Genomic DNA, 22,375 nt, shown 5'->3' on the forward strand with positions numbered 1-22,375 from the left:
CCCTCCACCTAGCCCCTCAAGAAGGAAAATGACTGATGACATTGAGCTTCCTATTTTTAAAGGATTGGGATTAGAGGATCCTTATCATTTCTGGTTTGTAGTTGATGCAGTATGGACAACAAGAAAAATCACTAGTGATGATGTAAAGAATTCATAGATTGTCACATTGTTGTGATAGAGATGGCTAACATGGTACATGAAATACTCTGTGACTAATTTGAGTACTTCATTATATGAAATTAAGAAAGAATTGGTATCAGAATTCAAGAAGCCAAAATCAGAATCACAGTGCATCAAAGACCTAAAATAAATCAAACAGACAACAACTGAATCTGTGTGGGAGTTGGATCAATGATTCAAGTTTTTGATGGGTCAAGTAAGCTTTAATTTACCCCTAGAACAACATAAATAATAATTCATAGCCAATCTACTGCCAGATATTAGTTTATGTTTGACACAATAGAAGATTGTGACTCAAGTTGAAGCATTGGAGATTGTGATGAAGCTCGAAGCTTCACCAATTGGAGATACTCATGCAGGGATACAATAGATACATAGTCATCTTGCCAATTTGGCCTTATAATTGTAGGATCTGAAGAAAGATAAGAGACCAGCTTAGAGGTATGATGTACAAAATGCAAAGCAGAGGGTCATTATAAGGATCAATGCCTTGTGTTCAGAGATTATTTAGCAAGTGGAGTCCCTAACACAGTAAACCTAGGTCTGTGGTGCAATATTTTTAGAACGAGAGGCCAACATCACTCTAAAGATTGTTACCAATTAAAAAAGTATGTTCAGACCCCAAAATAACTATTTTGGAACTTTTGTAGATAATTAGGCTATGATGAGAAAAACTGGTGAAGTTACGACTTAATGATAGAGTGCATTGCTAATGCTTATAGACTACAAGATGAGGGACATACACATGAGGAGCCAGTCTATCATGTTGTTCGAGGAGGATTTCAAGGATGAGGACAAGGACAAGGACAAAGACCTGGTTGAGGACGTAGCCATATTACTTGTTATAACTATGGAGAGGTAGGACACTTCGCAATAGACTATCAGAACCCTACGACAACCTATAGTTACTACAAGTATTTTGATCATGTGATAGAAGAATGTCCCATCCTTATTGCAAAGATGCAAGAGAAAAGGAACCAACAACCTATAGAAAATATTCAAATGGTGACTGCTAAGCTATGTGAGGAGAAACTGCACATCGACATTGTAACAAGAGGCAAAGCTGCAACTGGAAATGATAAAGCCAATGGAAAAAAGGAATCTGAAGTTACATGGGTAAGAAAAACTATTAAAAAAGCTCCTGCATTTGATATCATGAAGGAAAATAAATTATTTATGGAGGCAAGGACAAGATTTATGCATGATGGGGCCTCTACCTCTACCACGCAACCAAATCAAAAGGATAACTACAAGATGGTATTGTTTGTGACACAAGATGAAGATCCAAATATTTTGAAGCATTTTCTACAGACTTGCATGGAGTTGTTGAGAAAGACTCTTATTCTCCTAGAGAGGTACCGCAAAGAGAGATTCCTACAATGAATAATCTGCATTGACACAAGAAGTGGATTGGAAAGGAAATGAGGTTTACAGTGTAGATTGGGGAATATGACATGGATCAGGTTATCTTGGATCTAAGATCTGATATCAATGTATTGCCAAATCAAACTTGGGAATTGACGGTTAAGTCGAAGCTGCAATGGTCAACTATACAGGTAAATATGGTGAATCAATAGAAATTCATCCCTCCAGGAATATTTTCAGGTATCACAGTAGACATTGATGGAGTTTGCACTACCACTGACTTCGAAGTGATTGAGATTATGGGCGACATTAATGCCTACCTTGCATTGCTTGGATTTTATTGGGACTTTGATAACATGACTATATTTAACATGAAAAAAAGGAGAATGATATTTGAAAGCAATAATATGAGAGTTATTGTGTCATTAGATCCATCAGAAGGAGAGAGATATACTGAAACTGTCATAGAAGAATACAACATGGAAGACATTGACAACATTTATAAGATAACAAAAGAAGAAGAATGGATTAGCCCTACTACAGATGGAAAAGTGACTTAGGAGGAAGATAGTTCCTCGACTTTAGGTTTAGAAGCGAAATTGGATAACTAGCAGAATAGGTTAGATGAAGTGTCTACAAGGCAATGTCTAAGCGTCACTAAAGAAGTGCGATGTATGCCAATAGAAGTATGTGATTTACCTTTGTATGATGGTTTGGGTAATATAAATATCTTCTTTAAAAATTATGAAAGTTGAGTACCATAATGTTAGAGATTGTTAGCTCTAGATCAAGCACTAAGGGCTACTCTTGCTAGATGGTGGGGTACTCATAAGAAGAATATAGGAGATTGGCAAAAGTGTAGAAGGTTAATTTGGGTGAGGTTTGGTTAAGTAGAAACAGAGCTTGTAGACAAGTATGATGGCCAAAATGATCCTAGAGACCACATACAACTTTGTATGGCAGCTTGGGGATAAATCCTACGAGAATAATGGGTGCATGGCTTCATCCATACCCTGGAGACAATTCTTCTGAATTGGTATTTGAAAATTGAGCTTTGAAATGGTATTGCTAGCTCACTAAAAATGGTTGATGGATTTATAATGACATTTAGATTTGAATATGACTACCCACATATAGACGAAACTCTCAATATAGTTAAGAAGAAGATTTTTTAGAATGAAGTTCCAGTTATCTAACAACCTGATTGGGCTGCGCAGATACGTAATGTAATGGAATGATATAATCTCACTGCCAAAGAGGATGAATATCCTCGCAATATTAACATTAACAAATCATAAGGGAATCACAAAGTAATTGGACCTGAGATAGAGATTCCTAATATAACAAAGCCATTGAGGATAAGGAAGGTGAATATAGGATCAGAGGCTAAACCAAAGTATGCAATAATAGGATATTACAGGGATGAAGACAAAGTTAGCAAGATTATAAATCTCTTGCATGAATATGAAGAGTTGTTCCCTACTAAGTTTTAAGATATGAAGGACATGTAAGGAGATTTTGGAGTCATTAGGATTCCTCTAAAGCCTAATGTGAAGCTTATCGAGAAGATACCTTATAGATTGAATCCAAAATACAAGTAAAAGGTGAAATAAGAATTAGACAAGATGTTAACAACTGGAATAATTGAACCTGTTGAAGAGTTTGAATGGGTAAGTCCCATGGTGTTTCGTGAAAAGAAGGCAAAGGGGAAATGAAAATTTGTGTTGACTTAAAAAAATTGAATGACACATGCCTACATGACCCGTTCCCTACAACATTTATAGATGAAGTATTGGACAATGTACGAGGAGAGGAGGACTATTCCTTCATAGATGGCTTGTCAAGATACCCTCAGATCAAAATTGCGCTAGAAGATAGACATAAGACAACTCTTTCTATAGAGTGGGGCTCTTATAAGTACACAATGATGCCTTTTGGATTAAAGAAAGCGTCTGTTGTATTTTCCAGTGTTGTAGTTACCGCCTTTAAATAATATATACACAAGTTTCTCAAATTATACTTCAATGATTGGACAATATTTGGGCTATTAAAGAAGCATGTTGCAAGATTAAGGCTAATGCTGGATATGTGTAGGTAGTATTAGATCTCATTGAACTTGAAGGAGTGCATATGTTGTGCACCATTTGGTATACTATTGGGACATGTAGTTTGTAAACATGGATTAATGGTGGATCTCATGAAGATCGAAGTTATTGTGAAACTGCCAGTAGCAAAACAGTGAGGCAACTGCACAGGACAATGGGACACACTTGCTACTAGAGAAAGTTTATAAAGAGGTATGAACATATAACTGTGTCGATGGAGAGATTGTTGGAGAAAGATGTGACTTTTCAGTTGAGCGAAGAGTGGCAGAAGATCTTAGATGTACTAAAATAGAAGATGGAAATTGTGCCCATTCTAGTTTTCCCAGACTGGAAGAAGGAGTTCTATGTACATGTTGATGCATCTTGCATAGCATTGGGTGTAGTGTTAATGTAGCTAGGAGCAGGAGAAATTGATCATTCCATAGAATTTGCAAGAAGGAAATTGACCAATGTAGAAAAGAAATATAGCATGACAAAAAAAGAGGGATTAGCTATGGTATATGAATTACAAAAGTTCAGGCACTATTTGTTGGGGCTGCACTTCAAAAAGTTCATTGATCACATTGCGCTGAAATATTTGGTGAATAAGCCTATTTTAGGAGGAAATATTTGTCGATGGTTGTTATTTTTCACAAGTATGACTTCGAAGTTATATTGAAGCTAGGTAAATCGAATGTTTGGACTGATGATCTATCAGGAATAAAGACAGGAGAATAACCCACATATATCAATGATAACCTACTCGATGCATAGTTATTTGTAATTAGAGTCACAGATAATCACTTTGCAGATATTATTCAATTTCTAGCCACAAGAATGGCACCCACGGAACACATTATCAAGAAAAAGAAGGAGTTGGTCATTTGATCAGCTGATTCCTCATTGATTTTTGGACGCTTATACAAAATGGAACCAAATTTTTTATTGCGCAGATAAGTCCTTGAACATGAACAACAAAGTATTCTCAGAGAAGCTCATGGAGGAGTCACAGGTGGGCACTATGTAGGAAAAACCATTGTGAAGAAAATCTTGGGCGTTGGGCTATGGTGGCCCAAAGTACAAAAAAACGCAATATAATTATGTCAAGCCTGTGATGTATGTCAAAGAACAGGAAAGCCATCTAGAAAAGACAAGATGTCACTACTACCACAGGTAACTTTGCAAGCTTTTGAAAAATGTGCTATTGACTTTGTTTGACCTATCAGTCCACGAGGAAAGAAGATTAGTATGAGGTATATCATCATTGCCAATGATTATTTGAATAGATGGGTCGAGGAACAACCAATGAAGGATTGCAATGCATAAACTATTGAGAATTTCATCATTGAATATATATTGTCTAGGTTTAGTTGCCCAAAGATCTTGATGAGTGACCAAGGCACACATTTCACGAAAAAGAGCATTCAAGCACTAACTAAGGAATTTCCAGTTTACCACCAGAAGAGAACTCCTTTTCATCCTCAGTAAAATGGTATAATGGAATCTTTCAATAAGATTCTAGAGAATGCATTGACCAGGGTATGCAATGTGAACAAAGATGAATGAGATTTAAGGAATCCAGTAGTTTTATGGGAATATAGAACAACATGCAAGAAATTGACAGGGAAGGCACTATTTAGGTTGGTATATGGAAAAGAACCAGTTATTCCTATGGAATACATCATGCCAAGTTTGAGAATTGTAGCTATCATGGACATGGAATATCTTGACATTATGAAGGAAAGACTGTCATAGATACTAGCTCTAGAAGAAGATAGATTCAGAGTAGGGTTCCATCATCAAGTGCAAAAATCAAGGGAGAAAGCCTGGCATTATAGACATATCAAGAAGAAGACATTCTAGGAAGGAGGGTTGTATTATTATATGACAGCAAATTCGTGAAGTTCTAGGGAAAATTTAAAACACATTGGTTACGACCATATATTATCAATCACGTCTCTGAAGGTGGTGTAGTTCATCTCAGGAAGTTGAATGGTTAGTTAATTCTAGGATGAGTGAATGGTAGCAGGTTGAAGATATATAGGGATGACTCTATCCCTGGAGCTTCTCAATGAAAAGTGAAGGGAAGGAAGTATTAGTGCTACCTGGAGTTGATAGTGGGTGCAGGACTATAAACTACTCTATAGAAAAGGGACTTCACTGAAGGAAAATTACTACGTGATACTTAGGAATATGATGAAGTTCGAAGGAACTGTGACAAAGAAATGGTGACTACGACACAAGGAAAGGTTTGTCAAAGTTGGCTTGACTAGGACATGGCACCCATTTCCATACATAGTAACTAAAGATGACTAACTCATCGTAGTACAATAATGGCCAAAAGAATGGATGGATCCACTCAGTGTAGTGGTTGGAACAGAGAAGGGTACCCCGCAAGATGTACGTACAAGTGGAAAGGATGCAAAGATAGAAACAGAGGAAACAAAGTAGGAGGATAAGGAACCCCTCAGTGATGTAGGAATATTAGAGGAGTCACATTTTATTTTCATAAGCAGAGACACAAAAACTGTGGTGAGCAAGAGGAAAAATCATAAAGCAGATAAGTCCAATGGTGTAGAAGCGCTTGTCTTCACTAATGTGGACATCGGCGAGATCGGAGAGAAGGTCCAAGAGACCACAGCTGAGATTTCAGACAAAATTAACGATCGATATATAACAATTTTGGTTCAGGTAAATCAGGGCAACGTGGAGCTAAATGCGTTGTCACAAGTATAAAAACCACTAGAAAAAATAGCTCAGCCACTATATGTAGAGTGAATAATAGAAATGCAATTCGAAATTAGAATTTTAAAGTTTCTAGTTGGGGCACTACAATGGTACATACCAAAGGATAGAGAATGATTCAAATAATGGAAGACCATTAATATAAACATTGTCTCATTTCCCATATAAGTGTTGCATGAATTCCATCAAAGTTTAATAATAAAGTTACAGGAGTGGGAACCATGAACCTTGGCTTTGATGATACAAATGGAAAAGGAGAAAGTTGCACTGAAGGAGGAGTTGGAGTAGGTGGCTAAGAAAAGAGATGATGCATGTTAGTGACAAAAACAATTGGAAAAATCCATTGAAGATAGTTGCAGCACAGTCCTGGATGTGAAGGTCGGTGAGGAGGAACCACCAGTAGAGAAGGTCGTGAAGCTCACCCTCACAATCAAGGAATCAAAGAATACACTGGTGAATATAAAATTCGAGTATGAAGTGAAGGTATCAGAGCTACAAATAAGGCTGTAGCTAGTCATGTAACTAGAAGTGCCCAATTAGAGGCATAAAGACTTAAAGGTAGCATTGGAAGGCATCTTCGACACAGTGGTAGACTGTGGGAAATTATTGGATGACACAATGCATATTTGGACCTCAGTGTAGGAGGATCCAGACATCCAAAAGATCATGGAGGAATTACAGTTGGAGAAGATGTAGCATGCCAAGATCTTGGTAGTTGTAAATACCCTACCATTCTTACATAAACTCGTTATTATTACTAAAGGAAGGAACCTCCAAAATAAGATAGATGATCTTTGAAGGAAGGATCAAATTTTTCAAGCAAGGAATCAACCATGGCAAGATGACACCATCAAACTTTCTCAGGCAATGGGCAAGAGGCTTACAGAATTGAAGAAAAGGGAGGTGAAAATACTATAGAAGGTTGTTGGCCCAACCATAGAGGCATTGCTCGAGGAGGTGCAAAAATAGGAGAAACAAATGCCAGAGACAATCCAGCAGTATAATGCAGTCTACAATGGAATTGCAGTGAAAATCAAGGGAACTGGAGATAAGTGACTCGGGATTAGTCACCGGTGAGTGTTTAGGGTATGTTGGGCACAACCCAACTTCGTCAAAGTTTTTTTCAAAGACTCCGCATTTTTAGGGGCAAAGCACGCTGATTTGGTGAAGTTCTATTCATCGCACAGTGTTTAAGGGCTTTGGGGTGGGTCAAAAGTCCCTTAATTTGTAACGAGTTTCGCATATTGGTCCCTTGTTTTGTCAGATCCATGGTATGTGGACCACGGTCTTGTAGTAAGGGAGACTATATAAACAAGATATAATACTTTGTCAAATAATAACTAACTAAGCATAGATTGTTTGTATTCTCTATATTGAGTCTGTATTTTTGGGAAGGGCTCTACGGTTGAGTGTGTGGAGGCCTTGATGAGTCTGCAGTTGAGTGCACCGAACACCTACAGTTGGGTGTGCAAGTCAGGGAAGTGCATGTATTGGAGATCCTTATTATTAAAGAAGATTTTCTTACGAACTATTGTGTATCTTTCAGTGTTTGTTCTCTGTTGTTATTAATATCATTATGCATGATTTTTAGCAAATTACATGAAAGAATACATATTATACTATTTTTTGTTATGTGTATGTGCTAAGTATCAATCTATTATGTTATTCATCAACGCAAAGTTATTCAGGTACACGAAATTGTAAGTAGATATATGACATAAGTGAACACACAAATTCCATAATGTGCATATCCCTCTGGCTGCAAATACGTTGTTCTACAACCTCCCATAATCACTTCGAGTGAGACTATGATCTACTTGCAGGTCATTGTGAAAAAAACTAATGTTTGAGGGTCTTGTTGGTGCACAAAACACTTTGAACCTGGGTCAAGCCCCCTTAAACCAACAAATGGTTTCATTGTTGGGACTTTTATATAAATAAGAAGTAATAATTTGTCAAATAATAACGAACTAAGCGTAGATTGTTTGTATTGTCTGCCTTGAGTCTGTATTTTGGGGGAAGGCTTCACATCTAAGTGCGTGGAGGCCTTGGAGAGTCTGTAGCTGAGTGCACAAACGTCTTGCATCTTTGGGTGAATAGACCACCTGGAGCTAGGTCAAGGAAGTCCATGTATTGGAGACCCTTATTAATAAGTACGAATTTTTTGTGAAGTATTGTGTATCTTTCTGTGTTCATTCTCTGTTGTTATTGATATCGTTATGCATGGTTTTACCAAATTATGTGGAAGAATACATTTTATACTATTTTATGTTATGTCTATGCGTTAAGTACCAACCTGTGAAGTTAATCATTAGTGAAAATTTATTCATGTATGAGAATTTTTAGGTAAATATAAGACATGAGTGAAGACACAGACACCACAATGGGCATATCCCTCTGGTTGTAGAAATCTGGTTCTACAATCTCCTATATGGCTTCAGGTGAGACTGCAATATGCTTTCAGGTCATTGCCGAAAGGGCCAATGGTTAAGGGTTTTGTTGGTGTGCAACAAACTCTAAACTTGGGTGAAACCCCCTTAAACAAATAATGGACAGGGATGGAGAGTGCACTAGGGCCAAAAACATGGTTTTTGTGCTTATTGAATGAGAAACATAGACTTTTTAGAGAAATAATTATTAGGTATTTGCAAAGGGATTATGAGAATGTGTCAAAGTATATTGATTGATCCAGTTTTTTAGGCCTTTTCAGAAGATGTGACAACATAACCTATAACAATTCCCCCACTAAAATATAAATTCAAAAGAAATCACTTTACCTTGTGACAAGTCTGGATCAAGAATAAATTAGTTCGATATCATCATCTACTAAAATACATATTATCATCATGATTTCATTGTTAAGGGAGGCATACCAATACTCAACATATAAGCCAATATTTCATGTACACTGACCAAAATGTCTCATCTAGTGATGGAAGAGTGTGGACACATGCTTGGATGATTGTCTTGATCACAACCACTATAGTTTGGAATATTGTATCAACCCTGAAATGACAGCTAGGATGGATAGAACTAGATCTGGTGTCTTCTACCATGTCACTTGATAGTATGAGTCTAACCATGTCAATAAATGAGCTAGAGTCGAACATGGTAAACACCATCTAATTATTGGTCAATTATTTAAATCATTAAAATATGTGAGAGAAACCACCGATAATTATAATGGCTCTCAAGGTACCATACTACAAAAAAATATTATGACCTAATGCCAATAATGAGGACCTATACCCAAGGGTAAGGAAAGTTGCCATTGAGGTATGCAATCTCCAAGGTACCAAAAGGAGGTTTTAATTAAAATTCCCTGATACGGAGCTGATGTCGATAGGAAGTGACCCTTTCTAGGAGGGCCTTGATGTATTCCTAATCAATGACATGAAATACGTATCAATGTTTGAGACAAAATGAATCATGGAGAGACAAACATGAGTGAAGGCTTAAGGTATTGTAGCAAATGTTAACTGAGGAAATTTTCTTGAACATATCAATGACACTTTATCGAGTTAGTATCATTGACCCAAAACTAATTATCAAATATTTTGATATGGTGTGATTAACCAAATAGGTAAGAAAATTACCGAACCCAAGAGTCACAGAGATGAAGTGAAAGAGTGTCATATTCAAGAGAAACTCACTTCCATTAATAGGTTAAGTACCCCATTTTCCCAATTTCCCCAACCATTTCTTATCAGTACCTCTTTATTTTTGACAAGCTTGAGGAGGATAACATATGATTGATCTATAGGTTCATCCTTCGGTTGAATCCTTTTGAATATATTTAACAAACCTTGAAAAGGACTTGAAAATGAGTGGTTTGGTCCCATCATGTGTGACAATTCAAATGTTGTTTGATGATTTTACAAATCCAACGAAGGTGTAACATAATTTATTTTTCATGTTTAGAGAGTTGAGAAAGAGGCGAAAAAGAAAACTCACAATGTTCCTTTTCGTATATTTAGTCTCTTGAGTCCAAAAAGGCAGGAAACGATAGTCAAGAGAAGATTTTAGCTATGTTTGACTAAAGTATTCGTTTTTTGTAAATAGTCTATCCCAATATGGAAAAGGGTTAAAATTATACTGGGTAGACATCTTTTCATTTATTTTAACGACTTCAAAAGGACAAGTGCTTGACAATATTTTCATGTTTTGGGAGTCTCAAAAAGGCTTAAAGAGGACTCCTCTTGGATGAACGAGTGATATAAAGGGTAGAAAATGGTTTTGATCATGGTGAGACTTCTAAAAACATATAAAGGCCAAGAGGTAGGCTAACAAGACCACTCACCATAGTGATTCCTCGGGAAAGGCTAAAACAACCAAGTGAAAGCATATGATTGGCCAAGAATATGGTGCTTATGGAATGAGAAAACCAAGGCTCATCTAGTAGAAACATGTAATAAAAATAGAAATCATGCGGGATAGGATGAAAATTGTTTCATTTTTACAAGCTTGAAACATAGGAAATTATGCTTTAAATCAGTTTCATTTTTATGCCAGATTGAAACAAGGAAAAATAATTACTAAAATTGGTTTTCATGACCCCAACATAATGAGTTAATTCAAAGGACATTCCCCCCAATCCTCATTTAATTCACTTAAGTAGATTACTTGTTATTAATAGGTGGATGGACTAAAGGTTCACTTATGAGATCAAGTGAAAGACTCAACACAACATTTACGAGATCTAGTCAAAGACTCGAATTGGAGGGAGATTTGTTTCATTTTTTAATGAGCTTGAGATAGTAAAATAACAATGCTCAACACACCTTGTTTCATTTTATAATTAATTTGACATAAGAAAACAAACTTTTCTCTCAGGACCTTGTTTCATTTTCTATCAAGCTTGACACAAGAAGAGGAACTCTACTCTGGGAGCCTTGTTTCATTTTTTAATGAGCTTGACGCAAGAAAAGGAACTATTCTCAGGGACCTTGTTTCATTTTTAAAAAATGAACTATGCTCTAGGATCAAATCATGGCCTCCTCAAGGCCATGGCTTCTAAGATGTTCTCATAAGACAGAATAACAATGGTTGGGAAGAAATAAATTGATCCAATGGAAGGATTAGGCCCCATTGCTCCTCATAAATCATTCACCATTTCACCCACTAGATCTAGGTCAAAATAAGTTTAGAAAACAATGAAATTCTCATCTTTTGTAGTAGGTACAGGCATGGGATAGGTAGCCACATAACCAACTTATTGAAGGGAAGATACCACTGACACATTAGGAACATTTAGGGAAGTCGAATGATTTGTAGTCAAAGCAGGACCAACAAATGAAAGTTGGGAATTACTCACCATTTTTCAATCATGTGGGAAACACATCAATCAAAAGAATGCATACACGACAATGTTCATAGCATAAACATAGTCTCGCCCTTGGAGAAAATTGAAATCTAAGGGGCCCAGGACTACCATAAGATCAATAGATACAATTTTTTCTTCCAAAGTAATGGAAAATCGAGGAAGGATCCCTAAAGGTTGATTGGTTCTTCTATTAAAATGTTACATATCTGGAGTAGTAGACACGAGCTGAGGGGAACCCAAATCTCACAAAACAATCGAGGATAGAATGCTAATAGAATGTCCCTATGCGATGGAGGGTTTTATCACAAGCCTTCACCTTGATTTCAAACGGCATGTAAGAAGGGAGACAAGGTTCTCCCAATTGGTTAAAATGACCTGATTACTTGGAGGGGTTTTGTGACAACACTAGGAGTTTCCATTTTCTTTGTAGAATAAAAAAGAAGAAGAACCTGAGCGATATGATCTTCACTTCGTATGGGAAGAGTATGATCAACTAAAGGTGGAGTTGAGTCAATCCTTTTCTCAAGCAATGGTTTGTTGGGAACAGGTGAATGGGATTAACATTTAGAAAGAGTGGGATTGCTTAAGGATGAAATCAGATCAATCACTTCATCAACTATTATGGGATTAGGGGAAATATTTTGGTAACTAGTTGGAATTTTCCATTGAGGAACAACAAGATTTTCCAATGCTTTTGAGGGTTCCTCCATGTAAGGACAAAGCAGAATAGGATGATGCCCTTCACATAACCTACAAGGAAAATTAACTTTACCATTTTTCCTGTCGAACTTAGTATCAGTAGTTAATGGTTTATCACCAGCATGGTCTCCAGAGGCTGATGACAATGGTTGATACGAGCCTATGGACCACACTTTTTAATACCTGTGGAATATGAGGACGATATCTAAGAAAGTGACCACCCTTACAAAGTGGGCAAGGTAATTTAACTTTACTAGGATTAATAGAAAGTTTCTCGTCATCAATTGCATTCATAGAAATGTTTTCTTGGTTTCCCCTACTTATTTTGCTTCTTCTTCTTCATCATTTTCTTATTCTTAGCTTCCTCATTACTAGAATCCAGACTATCACTAGGCGAGGATGAAGAAAGGGATGGGGAAAAATAAACGAAGAAGGAAAAGGGATAAATTTAGGATCAACTTGAGGTTGATGATTTTCAGGTGGAGGAATACTTGATTGAGAAGCAATTTGGACATTTAGAACCAAGGAGGTAAATAAAAAACCAAAATGGTAAACCAATAAAAAAAACCGGGAATGGATAATGTTTCCATATAAGGAGCAATGATATTTTCAAAGGAATTAAGAGGACCAGGATTCCCATTAGAGGGGTTTCCTTGACTAGTGGACTCATAACATTTTGCCATTAGTCTCAACCTAAGATCTACTAAGGAGGTGTTCCATTGTGAGGGTATTTTTTTGTGGTCAATTAATTTATTTACAAATTAAAGACATAAAATATAAGAATGGGGTAACTAGGAAGATAAGGATTACGAAGTCACCGTGAACTATGGATTATCATTTCTAGTACATGCAAGAAATCTCCCCAAATGTTGTGTTCAGTGTATCACAATGGATAGGATGACCGACTTAGTGACCTATGGAAGGATATCAACCTATACGAGACTTCCAAAATATACCCATAGGTACATAGAAGTGCAGTCCGTAGTAGTGCTATCTAATGTGTCCTGTACGATAGGAGGTATTCCAATATACTTTTGATACATGGAGTGCCATCTGATATACCCAAGGGTACATCGAGAATGATCTAATATACTTATGTACATGGAATACTAACTACACCCAAAATCTAACAAAAACAATTAATTACAACTCCTATGTTAAAATACAATGGAACAATTCTCTAGCCTAGATCTCTATGTGTGTTCTTAATGTTCCAAATTTTCCTTAGGTTAATTGAATAGATTTTAAAATTGATCTTCAATTAAGTTTCAATTTCAAGGCTCATAGTACAAATTCACCTGGACTTCCTATGATCAAACCAACTATATATTTCAATTTCTCTATTCTAATTCAATTAAAATCCCTAAATAAAGCCAAACCATGCAATGTAATCTATGGGCGACTCCCATGAAAACTATGCAAACGTAATCTATGTACAATTTAATTTCCTTTTGTGAAAATGAGAATTTTAACTACACAAATATAATCTATGGAATATAATTATTCAAAACAAGAACAATATTATTCCAAGTGAGCTAAAGAATAATATAACAAGACTACTTATGAATAACAATACCTTCCTTTACTGATTCAATGAAAGAACCAATAAAGTGTAGAGGAAATCTCTAATGAAATCAAATGTAATCTGAAATTTCATTAATAGAGGATTCAAATTGAAATTGGGTGAAAATTCCAAAGATGAAAAGCTAAATTTTTTCTTTTCTTTTCCTTTTAATTTCAAATGCAATGAAAATGAAAATGAAGGTATATTATTGACCAAAATAACACACATAAACTACAACTGTAATATGAAAATTATTTTTATCAAATAGACAATCAAGCTCATGTTTTTAAAACCCTAATGATAATAAGAAAGAAAAAATTAAACAAACTCTCATCGAAAGAAAATAAATCGAAATGTAAACATAATGATGACTTTACAGAGACATAAACAAATTTAGAGACTCAAGAAAACCTTCTGGATGAAATAATAAGGGAGATCAAGGAAAATAACAATTTTGTTTCAGATTCTATAGGATCGGCGTAGGTGTAGTGTGGGCACCAGAGTGCATTAACGCACTTCCAAGGAAGAGAGACTGCACTACAATGCTCTGTCAGAGAACAAAGAGTGCGATGGGGATAATTTTATCAAAGCATGACATAAGAAACCGTACGAAGCTTAAAAATGTGTTTTCCTAAAGTGGATTATTGTCTGAATAAGTCAAGTAAGGTCGCTTTGAAAGGTTAAAATATGCTAAAGCCAAGGAAGCTACTACAAGAAATCTCTTTCCCTAGAATGATCACGAAATTGTTATATAAAAAATTCACTTATGAGGAAAAAATGAACTCTTGAGATCTAGTGGTGTAATATACAGCAAAAGAGATAAAAATGATCTATAATTTCCTTAGAAATTTTAGAATATGAAAAATAGACCTACCTAGAACTTCTAGTAAGTCCTCCTCTTCTCATTGCTTGTAAGATTCAACTCTAGCTCCTCATGCTATAAATGGAACCTGTAAAAAATACTAAAACAAGACAGAGAATTACCATACCCACATATCATAATCCAATATATCTAATCAATGAGTCAACATTCCATTGAAATTCATAAGAATTGACATGACACAAGTATAGGAAAACATAGTGCTTTTTGTATTAACAAATAAAGGAGAGAGTTACAAGCATATATAGAAGTTGACTTTGTAGATGTCTTCGCAATTGTCTTGTCCTTCCTAACCACAAAGAAAAAGTTCACACTCAACCCTAATGTATAACTCAATGGATTCCTTAAGCTCAAAGTCGCAACATGAGCGAACTAGTAATGTCCAAATACAAACCTAGACACAATGGGAGGTAGTAAATTTATAGGGTGAAAGCAATAGTTTAACATTTACCAATATAGGATTGAGATCCACATATGAGGGAGGATAAGTTCTATGGATAAGAGATAAGACCATTAGAGTAGCATCAAATAGGAATTTTAGTTCTCTATCCATTGTAAATGGTTAAAACCACCATAGAAGCTTCTCGAACAAGAAGATTCGAAAATATTTTTTAATTTTCCTCAAATTTTAGAAATAATGCACTTGCAGGGAAGAGAAGCATGCATTGACCAACATTGATACTCTGTTAGGAAACTTGAACTCAATGAAGGTGGGAAAAAATGAAAATTGTGTTGGTTATGATTTGGGCTAACCTAGATTTGATCTATTCTATGCATCAATAAAACCCTCAACCAATGGCACTTTCAGCAACGACCTGCAAGAAGATCGTAGTCTCACCTAAAGTGACTATGGAAGGATGCAAAGAAGGTTTTTTAAGCCTTAAAGGATGATGCAATGGGGTGTTTTCATGTTTTATTATCCCTAACATTCATAAACTAGTTCGTTGCATTCATTTAACCACTTAAACATATCATATAAGCCATACATCATTACTGTACTAAAATAAAGTGAAACTGAAATAAACTTCTACACTACAACATATAGTAACAAAATATACACATGAAGACACCAATTTTACCATGTTTCGTTGTAATGCTATGTCCATAGGAACTGTTGCTTATAATAATAATTCTTGTACAAAAAACAGCTCTTGACCTACGCACTAAGTTGCAGGTCATCTACACACTCAACTGCAAACTCAGGCCTTTGCGCACTTAGCTGTAGAGCTGTCGAAAATAATACTAAGAGGGGCGGGTGAATCAGTATTATCAGAACTATAATTTCATTTCCCAAATAGATTTATATAGTACTTCAGTGAAGTGAACTAGTGTGTACATGCAACTGTACTTAAAGAAACCAACGTATATGTAGAGAACTTTTTATTTAGACAATTTATCATGTATTGAGCTTAAACTAGTATATAGTAGATTTATAAGATAGTGCAGTAAAATCATAATAAAGCATCACACATAAGGAACACACATGAACACCAACATATAAAGTGGAAACCTAATGTGGGTAAAAGCCACTTGTTGCTGTCATCTCTGTCTTCTTTTAATAATAAGAAAATTTGTTTACAATCTTGTACTCGTGCAAACTTATACCAGTACGTAGGAACCCACCTGCAAAAGGATACAACCTTCTCTCATTCTCCAGCAACTATTGGAAGGGAGCTACAACCCCCTAGCTCTTGTACTAGCCAATATGTTTACTAATACATAGGTGCCAGCCTACATGAAACTCCACTCTTCCACCAGGGACCACGTTTCATGAATTTATAGAATAGATACTACTAGAGCTGAACACCACAATCTTAAGGCCACGTTTCATCCAATTTTCATATTGGACCCATCAACAACATTGAAACTCAAAAAATCATAACTGTAATAAAACCATCAAATACATCTACATCAATTAATCTCTAAAACTCAATCGTCACTTTCTGAATCAATCAATCACTTGACAACCCATCATCTCTGTAGAAAATCACAATCAATCAATCTGATCATTCAGAACACTGTCACCAGAATACAGTCACCAGAAGACAAAGAAGAACCCAGAAATATACAACAGAAAATAGAAACAATTGAAACTTTAAACATCGTACTTCATAAGGTATACACTACTACCATGCATCAAACCAGCATGCATACGAACTTTTACCAAAGCAAAGTTGTGTACAAATCTATAAATGCTAACTCAAAACATCACAACTATTCCAAACTTCAGTGAAACCCAGATCATCATATTTATAGAATAAAACATGCATCAGTATTCAGATCTAGACTGTTCAAGATCAAACCACATAATGATAATACTTTTAAGCTTTTATGATCCCAGTCCATCAACCTTCATCAGCCATATAGGTGCCTCCTTAAATGAGATCAAGCAAACCATCAGAAGCTCATTAACATGCATATATGATCCAACACCTCATAAGATATTCAGAATACTTGCTCACTTGGCCTAATGATCTTCTCCTCCTTATATATTTTTAGGCCTTTCTCAATACCATGGACCAAAACTACTTAGAACCAATACCTTGGACCAATTACCTTGGGTCAAATACCTTCAACCAAAAACTTTATTTTTCCAAGATATGCGTGCTTTTCCATTTTTGAAAGTGCATGTGTACGTATACAATCCTTTTGTTTATTAAACCTGCATTTATACGCAGCTTGGACTAGGTGAACCTGTGTATACCTCTCTTTCTTCATTCTTTGTAGTCTGATCTGTAATTCTTTGACCCGTTGCACTCTAAGCTTTCATCTGAGTGAGTTTCCATCAAGGAAAACACATGTATCATAATGCCAACAATCCCCCCCTTTGGACTTGATGGCAACAACAACACCAAGTCCCTCTCCCCCTTTGACATCAAGGGCAAAGGATGAACCAAGATATATTCTCCCTCTGACATACATTATGTTGTTCATGCTCCCCCTAAGTACATGCTGAATTCTCTCATTGAGCTCCCCATTTGTACATGCTGAGATGCACTGAAACCGTCCATGCTCCCTCTGGGCACAAGCAGAGTCTGCAGAAATATTTTCTAAAAGAATATCATGACTCTATAACTCAACTATGTGAGGATGACCTTCCTATCACCAATGAATCATACATACATCCATCTCCCAACCAAGTGGGGATATATGAAATTTGACTCATCCACCCAACCAAGTGGGGATATACCAATTTTTTATACATGATAGAAACAATAAATATTATATCATCCATCCCATGTAAAGTGGGGATACAAATTACATCATTTGTCTTAGAGGACTCATTCAAATGTATGAGAAGATATATCACACCCTAGAATTTTACATGACTTAAGTAACAAATGGTATAAATATCTAAAACCATAGCTGGACTCATCAACCATAATGCCAAAAATGTTGAATGTAGGTGAAGGCTAATGCTCCCCCTGAACCTGTGCTACCAGTGCATTGTTAGTAGGTCAATGATCAAGGCATCTTTGTAAGTCATATAAGAATTAATAAACAAAGCATATCGATAGACATTAATCATTAATATCATTGAGATCACCCATATCAAAGCCCGCCCCACTGTTTTTCTTGTCTGGAAAACATATGCGCTCCTTGAGCCACAGAAACCCCCGTGTGTATGCAACAATAATTCATGAAACACGTGTATAATAACCGTTCTCTGAAAAATTGGATTTAACAGCAGGATGATGCAACAACTACTCCCAGCTTTTGTTTGAGATATTCAAATGTCTCTCTGGGCAGTGGTTTAGTGAATATATCAGCAACTTGTTCTTTGGACGGAGCATACTCCAATTTAACCTTTTTTTCAAGCACTTGTTCACGTAGAAAATGGTACTTGATGGGTATGTGCTTGGTCTTGGAGTGCATGACTGGATTCTTTGAAATACTGATGGTACATGTATTAACACATAGAATGGATATGGGTGGAGTACATGTGATCTGAATGTCTTGCAAGGTTTACATCATCCAAAGTAGTTGTTTGTAGCAAGGTGCAACAACCACATATTCTGCTTCAGCTATAGATAACACAATTTAACTTTCTTTATTGCTAAACCAAGACACTAACCTGGAACCCATATAGAATGCACCACCACTACTACTTTTTCTGTCGTCAACACTTCCTGCCCAATCTGGATTTGTATATGCATGAAGAGTAAGATTGTATCTCTAGGATACCATAAACCAAAGTTCTTATCCTTGAAGATATTTGAAAATTCTTTTGACTACCTGAAGGTGTGATTCCTCTGGATTTGCTTGGAATTTTCCAACTATTCCTACTGCATGCATGATGTCAGGTTGGGTACCTGTTAGATAAAGCAGACTGCCAATCATAGATCTATAAGTTGGTTGATTTACTACTACTAATTCATGATTTGAGATGAGACTGCATCCTGTCACCATTGGGGTATGTACAGATTTAGAATTTTCCATGTCGTACTTTTTCAAGATCTATTTGAGATACTTGGTTTGTGAAACAAAAATGACATCTTTATTTTGTTGAACTTGTAGACCAAGAAAATAGGTAAGTTCACCAAGCAAGGACATTTCAAATTATTGTTGCATTACTAAAGCAAAATTCTAACTCGTGGATTCTTCATTGCTACCAAAAATGATATCATCAACATAGACAACAATAATTGGAAATTTATCAGTTTCAATCTTTGTATATAGGTTGTAATCTACTGAACCTTTTGAAAAACCTTGTTGGTGTAGATATTTGTGAAGGTGGTAATACCAGGCCATTGCAGCCTGTTTCAAACCATATAGAGACTTTTTGAATCTACATACAAGTTTTGCATCATTTCCAACAATGAATCCTTCTGGTTATTCAATATAAACTTCTTCTTCTAAATCTCCATTAAGGAAAGTATATTTTACATCCATTTGGTATACTTTGAATTTCTGAAAGCTAGAAAGAGGAAGAAACATCCTTATGGCTTCGAGTCTAGCAACAGGCGCAAAAGTTTCTTCAAAATCTATACCTTCTTGTTGAGCATACCCTTTAGAAACAAGTCTGGGCTTGTTTCTAAGGACTTATCCATTTTCATTCAGCTTGTTTTTGAATATCCATTTAGTTCCTATAATATTTTTATCATGAGGTCTAGGAACTAATTCCCAAGTATTATTCTTTTCAATTTTCTCAAGTTCTTCATTCATGGCCTTGACCCAACATTCATCTTTGTATGTTTCATTTACATTTTGAGGTTCAGTGGAGGATAGTAATGCTAGATAGCTTGAGGTATCTGCAATAGTTCTTCTTGTTTGTACACCTGCCTCTTTTTCCCCTAAAATTTGAGTTTCTGGATGATTTTTCTTAACATACCTGGACGAAATCTTTTCTTCTATCATTTTCTCTTCTTCTGGTGCTTCATTGGTTTCTTCTTCAATATCATCGTGATTTGATGTGGGAAAATAATCGCCATCTTTGTCATTATTATAATATTCTACTTTTATCTGTTTTGGATTTTTGCATGCTTCATCAACTACAACATCAATATTTTCAACAATTTTCCCAAGTATTTTATTATAACATTTATATCCTTTACTTCGGGAAGAGTAACCAAGAAGAATACCTTCATCTGCTCTGGGCTCAAACTTACCAAGTTTTTCATCAGTCCTTTTGATATAACATTTTCTTCCAAAAACTTTAAGTATTTTATAGTAGGAGTCTTACCATACCAAAGTTCATGTGGAGTTTGAGTGTTATTTACCCGAACATTTTCTTGGTTGAGAATAGTTACAACAGCGAATGTAGCTTCACCCAAGAAGGTTGCAGGAGTTCCAGATTGATCTAGCATAGCTCGAGCCATTTATTTAATAGTTCTGTTCATTCTTTCTACCACTCCATTTTGCTGAGGAGTCCTTGCGGTGGAGAATTGCCTTTTTATTCCATGTTGTTCACAAAAGTCAAAGAATTCATTTGAGGTAAATTCCCCTCCTCGAGTAGATCTAAGGCATTTGATTTTTAGATCTGATTCATTTTCAACCAATGCTTTGAAGGCTTGGATCTTTTCAAATGCTTCATATTTATGCTTTAGAAGACCTATCCAACACATTCTGGAGAAATCATCAATGAACAAAATAAAATATTCTTCTCCACGAGGTGACTTTTTCCTTGATGGTCCACATAAATCAGTGTGGACAAGTTTAAGAGGCTTACTAGCTGACCCTTCTTCTTCCATGAATTGAGCTCTGTTTTGCTTACCGATTTGACACAGTTTGCATATTGTATTTTTAGGGATGCTCGTATATGGAAGATAACAAACAACCTTGAATCTGCATGCTTTTCTTATTTGAGAAAAGCTTCGATGTCCCAATATTCTACATGCCACAACCAATTTTCATCATTTTTGCTTAGATAGCATTGTTGTTGTCCTCCCTTGAGTATGTATAAGTTGTTTGGTGTTCTTTTACCATTGATCACAATCTCTCTTATATCAAGCTCATGAACAACACATACGTTTGACCGAAAGATCACTTCATTTCCTTGATCACACATTTGGCTCACACTCAACATGTTATGCTTTAAACCATCTACATACATAACATTTCCAACTTTAACCTTTTCTTTCAAGAAAATAGAGCCTTTACCTTTTATGACAGCAGGAGTGTCGTTTCCAAATGAGAGATTCTTTTCCTTTTCTAAGGCATTATATGAGTGAAGTTTTTCTTTGTCACCTGCCATGTGTTTTGAGCATCCACTATCGATGTACCATTGATTTTATTTTCCTTTTGCATATAAGGCTATACCACATGTTTCTGTTTGAGATTCTTTCCTTCTCCGTATCTTGGGATTTAATGGATTTTGCTCCTTTTGAGATGCTTGTCGAAATTTGCTCCTGCATTTAGATTCTTGATGACCAAAGTTGTTACAGATTGAGCATTCTATTTCATTTTCAAGAAGAGAAATGTTATTATAGGAAATTTTCTCGATCCCTATTACATTCCTTTGATTTTGTGCTTCTTTGGTCATTATGGTTTTATAAGCAACACATTGAGCATCTATGTGTCCAAATTATGACATCAAAAACATTTCCCATTAAAGAAATTCCTATGACTATCGAATCTATTGACTTGGTGATTGTAGTTTCTATTGATATTCATCTTTGGAGCAAATTGAGTGTGATTTACCTGAGGTTGGTTGTGGCTTCTATTCATCCTTAGAGTAAATTGAGTCTGATTTACTTGGTGATCTGCTTTATGCCTTTGCAGATGATTGTCATACTATTCACTGGTATTTGTTGCATCAAGATAGCTTTTGGTAGAGGTTGATGAATTTTGTGATTGAGATGCTTCTTTAGTATATCCAAGACCTGTCTTTATTAGAGGAGAACACCGAACTTTGATAATTTCATTTAAAGTTTCTGATCCTTTAGCAAATCTAAGATTGAGATATTTCGTTTTCTTAAGATCCTTTCTTAGACCCATAGTTTCACATTATAGTTTTTAATTGTGTTTTTCTTTTTCAACAAGTTGGCATGTTAACGTATCTATAATCATATTATTTTCTTCTAAATCGATTTTGA

General features: G+C 35.8%; 1 pseudogene; it reads left to right on the forward strand.

Annotated features, from left to right (window-relative positions):
• The first annotated feature begins 1,140 nt into the window (after nucleotides 1-1,140).
• Nucleotides 1,141-22,375, forward strand: part of LOC149164938 (protein TORNADO 1-like) — a 72,001-nt pseudogene continuing 50,766 nt past the window's right edge.

Source organism: Pinus tabuliformis, chromosome 5_1, assembly GCF_031772625.1.
Source record: "Pinus tabuliformis cultivar Carrire ecotype Pingquan chromosome 5_1, CPIR1, whole genome shotgun sequence".
NCBI lineage: Eukaryota > Viridiplantae > Streptophyta > Pinopsida > Pinales > Pinaceae > Pinus > Pinus tabuliformis.